Here is a 10200-nt window from a genome sequence, read left to right on the forward strand (position 1 = left end):
CATTTGTCATTTGCTGTCCCTGATCTCCCTGTGTCGCCCCGTTTAATTGCACTTGCTCACGATGGGTCACGTAAGTTCCCTGTGAATAGATTGCATATTATGTGTGTGTGTGTGTGTGTGTGTGTGTGTGTGTGTGCTTGTCATTCTGTGTGGGTGCGTGCCACTGTCTGCATTTCTGTGTCTCAATATGTGCGTGTGTGTGTGCGTGTGCGTGTGCGTGTGCGTGTGCGTGTGTGCGTGTGCGTGTGTAATCAGCAGTGCGTAGTGTTGACGTGCCACTCCAACCACACGGTGTCACTGAACTGGCTCTGAGACACACTCCTGAGAGAGATATCTGTCTGCCTCATCACACACACACACACACACACACACACACACACACACACACACACACACACACACACACACACACACACACACACACACACAGAGCCAGATAACTATCACTACATCCATATAGCTGATTCCTCACGTTTTCATCGAAGAGACACCACCTCCTCTCTTTATCTCATATACACTCTTTCTCTCACACTCATTCTCTCTCTCTCTCTCATTCTATCTATCTATCTCTCACTCTATCTCTCTCAAGCCAATTTCATGTCAGTTGTAACATCTTGTAGTCATCTTTTGTTCCTTTTTCACACATCTTTCCTTTCTCCTTTCGCCCTTCTATCCTTTACCTCTTTTTGTGATGACCCCCCTTCTCTCTCTCTCTCTCTCTCTCTCTCTCTGAATCAGCTTCCCTGTGTTCATTTGCGGGTGGCTGACAGCTTCTTTCACTTTGCTTTGTCAACGTCTTTCAATCTCTCTCTCTCTCTCCCTCTTTCTCTCTCGTACAATTTTTCCCCCCTCTCTTCTCTTCTTTTTTTTCCATCCGTCCCACTCCCCCCATCTGCTTTCGCTTTTGTCTAACACACCCCCCCCTGTCCCCCGTCTCCCCAACTCTTGAAAATGAGGAATGCGGTGTGACCCTGACCTCCGTCGGCCCGGCGACCACCTCCGACCCCGGCAGGTGACCCCCGCTCCCCGTTTTGACAGCTTGATTAATTACCCAGCGTTATGATTTATGAGAAGAAGCAGCATGTAAAAATAATAGACAACAGGTGGTCTTCAGAAAAAAGAAATGGATTTGAAAGCAGGCTCGAGTTGGGAACGCTGGTGGTGGGGTGTGTGTGGGGAGTGTGTGTGTGTGTGTGTGTGTGTGTGTGTGTGTGTGTGTGTGTGCGTGCGCGTGTGTGCGTGTGTGTACACGTCACTCAGAGTGTGTATGTATGTCAGTGTGTGAGTTTGTATATTTCTGTGTTGTGTGTGTGTGTATGTGTGTGAGAGACAGAGAGAGAGCAGAATGTGTATTACAGCTGTGTTTCCATCTCTTTGTGTGACTGTGTGTAGTTGTGTTGTCTAGGGCAGTGGTTCTCAAACCTTTTCATGTCAAGGACCCCCAAAATGATATGTATTTGTCCGCGGACCCCCACCTGAAAATATGTTGTGCCAGGGATCCCCAGAAGCAATCTACTAAGCGATCTACTTAGTTAGGTATTAATTATTAGGTATGCTTATGTAATGTTATTTTAGGTTTTGTAGGTATTGTAATGTGATTTTACTTATTGCTAGGTAGCAATAAGTTCGTTTTGTTGTTTTACGTATTTGTGTACTGTATTGTTTTTATATGTGGGTACTGCGGATGGAAATTAGCTTTAAGCTAAATCCGGCATGTTCAGCTGACTGTATCCACGTACCAGACTCTTTCTTTTTGCTGAGGTGTTTCGCCCAGGTGGGCGTGGTTTTGAGGTTAGGTTTAGGCATAGTTTCTGTGAGGTTAGGTTTAGTCATAATAACCACCTGGGCGAAACACCAAAGAAAGAGGGAGTCCCGTTCACGTACATGTATTGGATGCTTTGTCGAACGTGCATCGTCCCGCCCCAAAATAAAAATACATATCAAAGTACAAGTACAAACTAAAAACACGACACGTTGTGAGCTTGTAGATGTGATATTGTTTGCTATTTTTATATTTGAATTCTGAAAAGTAACAGTTTCGGGACATACTGTATGAGGTTTCCACCCGACGGCAATGTCATGCAGTGTGTTGGGATGCAGGAGGATGTTGGGGGGCGGGAGGGGGAACTTGGTGGATTCCAGCGTGCGTTCGTACTTCGTAGCGCCATGTGCGAGTACAAAGATCAGCCATGACACCATGGAAAGTGCTCAGAACACACATACACATTATATTCACTAACACACATGTGCACACGAACACACCTGTAATACACATATGCACAGACATGCATGAACACACAATACGCACCCACACCCACACCCACACACACACACACACACACACACACACACACACACACACACACACCCCTCTCTCTGAGGTCACTTCCTGTGAAAATAACCAGAGTAAACGACAGGTCACTTCAAACCACAGCCTGTGATTGGCTGTGGAGACCTCACATGACTCTTGGACCTGAAAGAGACGAGGTCACCCTCCCGGACACGGATTGACATTTTGTGTGTGCGTGCATGCGCGTGCGTGCACGTGTGTGCGCGTGCGTGCGTGCATGTGTGTGCGTGCGTGCACACATATGCTTGTTGAGTGTGCACATGTGCTTGTTGCATGCACAGTTGCGATTTGACGTGGTGTGAGCTTGCAGATCACATAGGAAGTATATACGAAGCATATACAGTACGGCTTAACCATTCAAACCCCATGCCAATCACAGGCTGTTGTTTGAAGTGACTTATCGTTTACTCTGGTTATTTTAACAGGAAGTGACCTCAGAGAGAGGTGTGTGTGGGTGGGGGTCTGTAAAGCATCTGAGTACGTAGAAAAGCGCTGTATAAATCGTATGTATTATTATTATTATTATTATTATTATTATTATTATGCCTTGTTGAATAGAGTCACTCATGGATCTGTGCTAGTGTTATTTTCTGTTTTTGCTCTACATTAAACATCTTAGCTTAAAGTAGCCAAACTACACAATGTGTTGTGAGCATGTAGATCGGCTATTTTCTTGCTATGGTTTTCCCCAGAGTAGAGATGCTAAGATGGAGGAAGATGCCAAAATCTTAGCTCATAGTGTAATGGGAGACAGACAGACAGACACACAACCTCTGTGGCGCAAAAAAAGTGCACGGTTAGCAGGGCCACCAGTCCTGTCTCCATGGCTCTCACTAGCAGGTCACAATAACAGGGCACAGGGGTCAAGGGATGCCTCTTTGACCTCCTGACCCCTGGAGGTCACGGTGGTCTCGCAGTGCTCAGTAAGATTAATACCCCACGTAGAGAGAGACAGTGTCATTAAACACATGCACAGGCACACACACACACACACACACACACACACACACACACACACACACACAGTACACCCCTGCAACATATTCCTTACACGTCTGAACAACTTTTATCTCATTGGAAGGTATATATGTAAAAAAAATAAACGATCTTATCAATTGATCAATCGATCTATATGCTTGGTAGTGTGTTTATATTGATATGGAGATTTTATATCTGTGTGTACAGTTTGTGTGTGTGTGTCATATATAATGTTAAGGCTAAGATTTACACAGGTGAATGTGTATGTGTGTGTGTGTGTGTGTGTGTGTGTGTGTGCGTGTGTGTGTGTGCGTGCGTGCGTCGTGGCACGTGCGTGTCGTTTAATTTGGAGACACAGGTGTAACAGAACTCCATAACTCAATGCTACATGGACTGTGTCTTTTTTGCGGCCGCCATACGCCACACTTGTGTGTTTGTGTACCGGTTTACCATGGAGACATGTGTGATCTCCCACCACTCCCCCCCACCCCCCCACCCAACACACACACACACACACACATACGCGTTCACATGTGGCACGGTGTTTGGACGTGTCCTGCCACTGACCCCCGCCTGGGTGGAGTGTGTACACATGTGCTGGATGGGGGGCGGGGGGGGGGGTCCCTCGTCTTTCCCCCAAAGCCCCCCCCCCACACACACACACCACCATGTGTGTGTTAACGTGCTAACTACCTGTCCAGATGGTGAAGTGGGTCTCTCTAAGAACTACTCTGCTCTCTACTCGCCCGCCCGCTAGAAATCGCTTGCAATCTCCGTGTACAAACTTGTCTCCGGCCGCGGTGTGCACGGCACCGCGCGCACGGCGGCCGGAGACAGTTTGATTTCCTCCACACACAGCTGCTATGGTCATCATCATCATCATCATCATCATTATAATCACGGTCATCACTGCGGCCACGCTTTATCCACGCTCGTCCCGCTACGCCTACAGTCTGCACTGGGTTTAATAATGGAAGTCCGGTGGAGATTGCTGCCAGACAGTTCAATTCCTTGTCACAGACAACCTCATCATCATCGCACTTAAAAATATATATATATATAATAATCTGGTATACCATGTGTGACCCTTCCCTGGGACCTTACCTTGACATTCCTGGTTCTCAAAGCGAGGACCCCTCAGGGGTCCTTGAGGGGGTCCTAGGGGGGGATCCCCAGCAAAATATCGTATTTTCCGGCTATTCAAAAATAGCTGATCTACAAGCCACAAGCTCATGTCATGAGTAAAAAGAAATTCAATCTCGTCTTCTGTGGGTCCCTGGCTGAAAACCTTTTCAAACGGGGGGGGGGGGGGGGGGGTGGGGGGGCGTTCACAGCCGAATACATATCAATCTAAGGGTCCTTGACATGAAAATGTCTGAGAACCAGCCGCCTTAATATGATTCTTTATCCCTTCTTCCTTTTTCCATCTTCCACTTTCATAAGTGGCCTTCAGGACAGGGTCAACCGTCCCCCAACCCCCCCTTACCCCCCCCCCCCCCCCCACACACACTCTGCCTGATTTATACATGAAATAGTGAGTTGGGAGGGGCCGGGGGAGGCACCTATCATTCCATGATCTATCTCTCTCTCTGCCCTCATTAAAAATACATGTGTATGCTTAGGGGAGACAATATAGAATATATAAATCAAAATGCTAACGGGCGTCAGGAGAAGCCGGATCCCCCCCCCCACCCTGTGTTTATTTCCCTATAGCCTACCACCCCCCCTTCTCTCTCTCTCTCTCTCTCTCTCTCTCTCTCTCTCTCTCTCTCTCTCTCTCTCTCTCTCTCTCTCTCTCCGCGGGCCGAGGACTCTCTCACTGCTATTGTCTCGGCTGTGTGTGTGTGTGTGTGTGTGTGTGTGTGTGTGTGTGTGTGTGTGTTGGGTGTGCACCGTGCACGTCTGCTACCTCATATTGAAAGTGTACTGTATTATGTGATGGTAACAATGTGTTGTGTAATAATAATCTGGGTGATATAACCTGGAACGGTGGATTATGATGCATTTTATATGTGATTTACTTTACTGTATTGTGGACCTCCAACCTGTGATATGGGTTGATAATGATAAACCTTGAGCTGAATGGAAGATGCTTTACTGTTATATTGGAGCTCAGCTCAGTGGCCTTGTGGTTAGAGTGTCCACCCTGAGACCGGGAGGTTGGTTTGATTCCCCGGCCGGGTCATACCTAACACTATTAAAATGGTATACCCAGTGCCTCCCTGCTTGGCACTCAGCATCTAGGGTTTGATTGGGGGTAAATTGCTGCGACGTACTAGTATCATGTCCAGTGGGGTGTACTTGTACATAAAGCTGCCTCACGCTACAGAAACAGGAGATAGGTTTTCCATAAAATCTATGTCCTGGCTGTCCGTCCTAGCCTGGCTCAAGACCATGTCTGTCCCTCATCCAGCCATTTGACTACATTTCTCAATAGGCTACACATTGATTGATTCTGAATATTTACAACAGTTTCAAACAAACTCATTCGCCGAAAATACCATCCCTGTGATCCTTTTTTTGATTGATTGAATATTTTATTAGGCAAAAAATGTAAAACAGCACAGTTACATTTAAAATACTTTGTCTAACAGGTCCGTTCATAAAAGTCCTTGCGGACTTGTTTCCAATGAGGGCCTTGGTATTTAATTCATAGGCATATATAGTGGCACCACAGTTCAAATATCATTACAAAATAACCAGCCAAAAACAATATATAACACTATGTACAACAAAAAAAATAAAAAAAAGAGGGGAAAAAAAAAAATATGTACAAGAACAGGGGGGGGGGGGGGGGTCTGCTGTCTAACGGGAAAATGGTACTACCTCCACCTTTGGCCTCCTGAAAGGTGATTTTTTAAGGCTCTTTTAAATGAGCCCAGCGAACTGCATTTTTTGAGGGATGGAGTTAGACTATTCCAATCCTGGGTGGCAGTGCTGTAGAAGGAGAATTTGCCCATGTTTGATTTATGGGTGGGTGGTACCAAATTGTTGTTAACGCTCCCTCTGGTATTGTGACTGTGGGTGTCGCTAACCTTTTGGAGGTATTTACTCAGATATGCGGGAATTGGGGGCATATCGGGCAAATTTGCATTTACAATTTTGAAGGCCAGTCCCATTTTTAGTTGTTTAACCCTGTCTTCCACCCTGAGCCAGCCTAGGCTGGCAAAATGGGTGGGAGAAAGGTGGGTCATGGGCCCCAATCCGAGGAGTAGCCGAATCAGTTTGTTTTGGGAGGTTTGAAGCTTAGTCTTCAGTGACACTGAGGTGTTGGAGTACCAGGAGGTGCAAGCATAGTCAAAAAGTGGTTGAATCAGGGCCCCAGAGAGGGTCCTGAGGGCCTGAGGGTTGACAAAAGAGGAAACTCTGCCCATAAATTTGGTTCTCTGGTTTACTCTTTTGACCACCTTTGTAGCCATGCTATCACCTGTCAGGTATTTGTCAAGTACACAACCCAAATAGGTAATCTCTTCTTTGCTAGAGATAATTGTGTCATCGACTTTGACCTTGAAATCATTTACATCCATCTGTCTGAGGGAATGTTTGGTCCCAAAGAGAATGGATTCAGTTTTCCCAAGGTGTAGTGACAGTTTGTTATCGGTAAGCCAAGTACGGATTTTTGAGAGTTCGGAGCTGAGCGCCTCCTCAACTTGCAACTTGTCCTCTCCCGAGATCAGGAGTGCCGAGTCATCAGCAAACAGGAACAATTTGCAGTTACAGGCAGCACTCATGTCGTCAATGTATAGAAGAAACAGTAACGGCCCTAGAATGCTGCCCTGAGGAACCCCACAGCTCACCGGGAGGGATGAGGACATGGTTCCGTTGATGTCAACCACTTGTTCTCTTCCCTCCAGGTAAGATCTCATCCAGTTTAGTGATGTGCAGTCAAAACCAATCGCCCTCAGCTTATCAAGTAAAATTGAGTGGTTTACAGTGTCGAACGCTTTTTGGAGGTCCAACATGACCATGCCGCAGTATTTGCCCGCGTCTACCTCACGTTTGATGTAGTCGGTCAGATACAGTAGGCATGTGTCAGTGGAATGGGAGGTTCTGAAGCCCGATTGGAATTCAAACAACAGTTTATGCTCGCTGAGGTAGCTGTTGATTTGTTCTTGAATTAATCGCTCTACAACCTTTGAGATGGAACAAAGGATGGAAACAGGCCTATAGTTGCCAGGTTCTAATTTGCTTCCTTTTTTATGCAGAGGGATTACTCTTGTGACTTGATCTCTGGCTAGCCTTGACAAACACGCGCGATCGATCACACACACACGCGCGATCGATTACACACCGCGCGCGCGATCACACACACGCGATCACACACACGCGATCACACACACACGATCACAAACACACACGCACGATGAAGTAACCCACAAACACACACAGGCGATCATACACACGTGCGATCACACACACCCACACACACCTCATTCGCCGAAAATATCAGCGGTGTGTTCTTCTGACTCGATCTCTGCCTAGCCCCGACACACACACATGCGATCTCACACACACGCGCGATCACACACACGTGCGTGCAATCACACACACACACGCATGCATGCGATCACACATACACACTCGCACGCGATGAAGTAAGCCACACACACACACACACACACACACACACACACACACACACACACACACACACACACACACACACACACACACACACACACACACGTTGTGTCCGTGACGTTATGTATCCATATCCACCATGTGTTTGCACATTAGACCATAAACTGCCATTGATTTGAAAGTCTGTCCGGCCGTGTTGTTGAAAGAGTCTCTCCATGCATGCACTGTGTCGCAAATCAGAGCCCTTCCGGGGCGACGTAATAGGTGTGACGAGAGTGTTGCGCTACTGAGCCAAAATATGGCCCAAAGAACGAATACAAATGTATACTGAACAATTAAAAGTACAAGATCCAAAGGCTACAGCCATGATCGGTATTTTGGCTAAATGTGCAGGAAATTGGACACGTGGTCTTCTAGAAAATAGCTACAACATAGCAGAAACAAAGAATAACACAAAGAATCCCTTTGCAGATGAACCAGAAGTCCAACCACTATAGGAGATTTTAATATAGGATAAGCAAACACATGAAAAGAAATAAATAACCTTTAGATTTTTCAAACGTTTTAGTCAAGCTTTATGTATAAAAAAACACTTGACTAATTCATTATACAGTGAACAAGCAAGCAAGTAGATATACATCTACTTCTTTTTATTTAACCACTCTCATTTTCTAAAATAACAAAAAAAAAATGCTGATCTATACAAGCCCCACAACTTTGGGCCAGTTTTTCGTAAAGTCTCTTGTAAATATTGGTAGTTGCAGGTTGCTGTTTTTTGGGGTTTGTAGTGTAGTTGGTCATTTGGGCTTGCTTCCTAAATACTGTTTAAACCAGTGGTCACCTAAAATAATATGTATTTTTCCACAGACCCCCATCTGAAAATATTTTGTGCCAGGGACCCCCACACAAGATTTGTGTTTTTTTTTTTCAAAATTAGTTTTGAAAATAGCAGATCTGCAAGCTCAGAGCTTGTAAATCTGCTATTTTCAAAAAGCCGACATGGTTTAACCCATATATATGCTGTTTCCAGCCAAAGTACAACATAGTATATGGTTATAGCTAATATCTAAAATGACACAGATGCGTTCCCGCATTGAATGGGTCAAAGTGCGCATTTGGCATAGTTGCTTCTTTTAGGCCTTGTTGTCATAGAACCCGGTCGCTTGTTTCTCTCGGCAAAAAAAATCTGGCAACACTTGCATTAGCTCACGGTTCCGTGTGGCTGAGCAGCGACTGACGCGGCGCTCTGCTGTATAAAGGAGACGGAAGAGGAGGAGAGGGAGGAGGAGGGAGAAAAAGTTGACAAATGGCTTGTGTAACATTTACTTGCACAATCGATAGCTCTGACAAATTCCACCTGGACGGTGATTAATGCTACATCCACCCTCAATCTACGCCACCCCCCCCCCCCCCCCCACCCCACCTTCCCTCCAGCTCCGCACCTCCCACCGAGGGTGTCGTGCTGAGAGCTGATGAAGCCAGGCCCCCGAACTCTGTGTGTGTGCGCGCGTGTGTGTGTGCGTGTGTTTGTACTCGCATTGCTATACTTGTGAGGGCTAAATGTCCATACAAGTACAGTAGAATTTGATGAATAAGAACATTGTGTGATCCTTATAACACTGGAGAAATGTGGGTTTTATGGCCAAATGTTGAGGTATTTTTTACTTTACTTGAGTGTGTGTGTGTGTGTGTGTGTCTGTGTGTGGCATGCCTGTATTTTTGCCTTGATTGTGTGTTTGTGTACACTGCCACGAGCACACACACACACACACACACGTGCGCCCAGGGACTTGGTGTATCTTCTCGGTGTCACGGTTGCTTCGGGAATCTCCGAGGAACATGAAAAGCAGCTGAATGAAGCAAAGTGGCCGAGTGAATTCACACAGAGCGCCCGGGCTGATAAATAATTGAGATATGAACGGGCCTTGGCATTGCACTGAGTGAGTTACTTATCTGTGTGTGTGTGTGTGTGTGTGTGTGTGTGTGTGTGTGTGTGTGTGTGTGTGTGTGTGTGTGTGTGTGTGTGTGTGTGTGTGTGTGTGTGTGTGTGTGTGTGTGTGTGTGTGTGTGTGTGTGTGTGTGTGTGTGTGTGTGTGCGTGCGTGCGTGCGTGCGTGCGTGCGTGCGTGCGCGCGTGCGTGCGTGTTATATCTATCCCAGCACTAAGCTGAAGAAAATAGAGAGTTTGGGAGGAGAATGACAGAGTGCTAGAGCAGTGGTTCTCAACCTTGTGGGTCGGGGTCCCCACATGATTTTTTTGGGGGGTATCAGCGGTATCAAAAGCAGAGGCGT

Source organism: Gymnoscopelus braueri, assembly GCF_963280865.1.
Source record: "Gymnoscopelus braueri genome assembly, chromosome: 7".
Classification (NCBI taxonomy): domain Eukaryota; kingdom Metazoa; phylum Chordata; class Actinopteri; order Myctophiformes; family Myctophidae; genus Gymnoscopelus; species Gymnoscopelus braueri.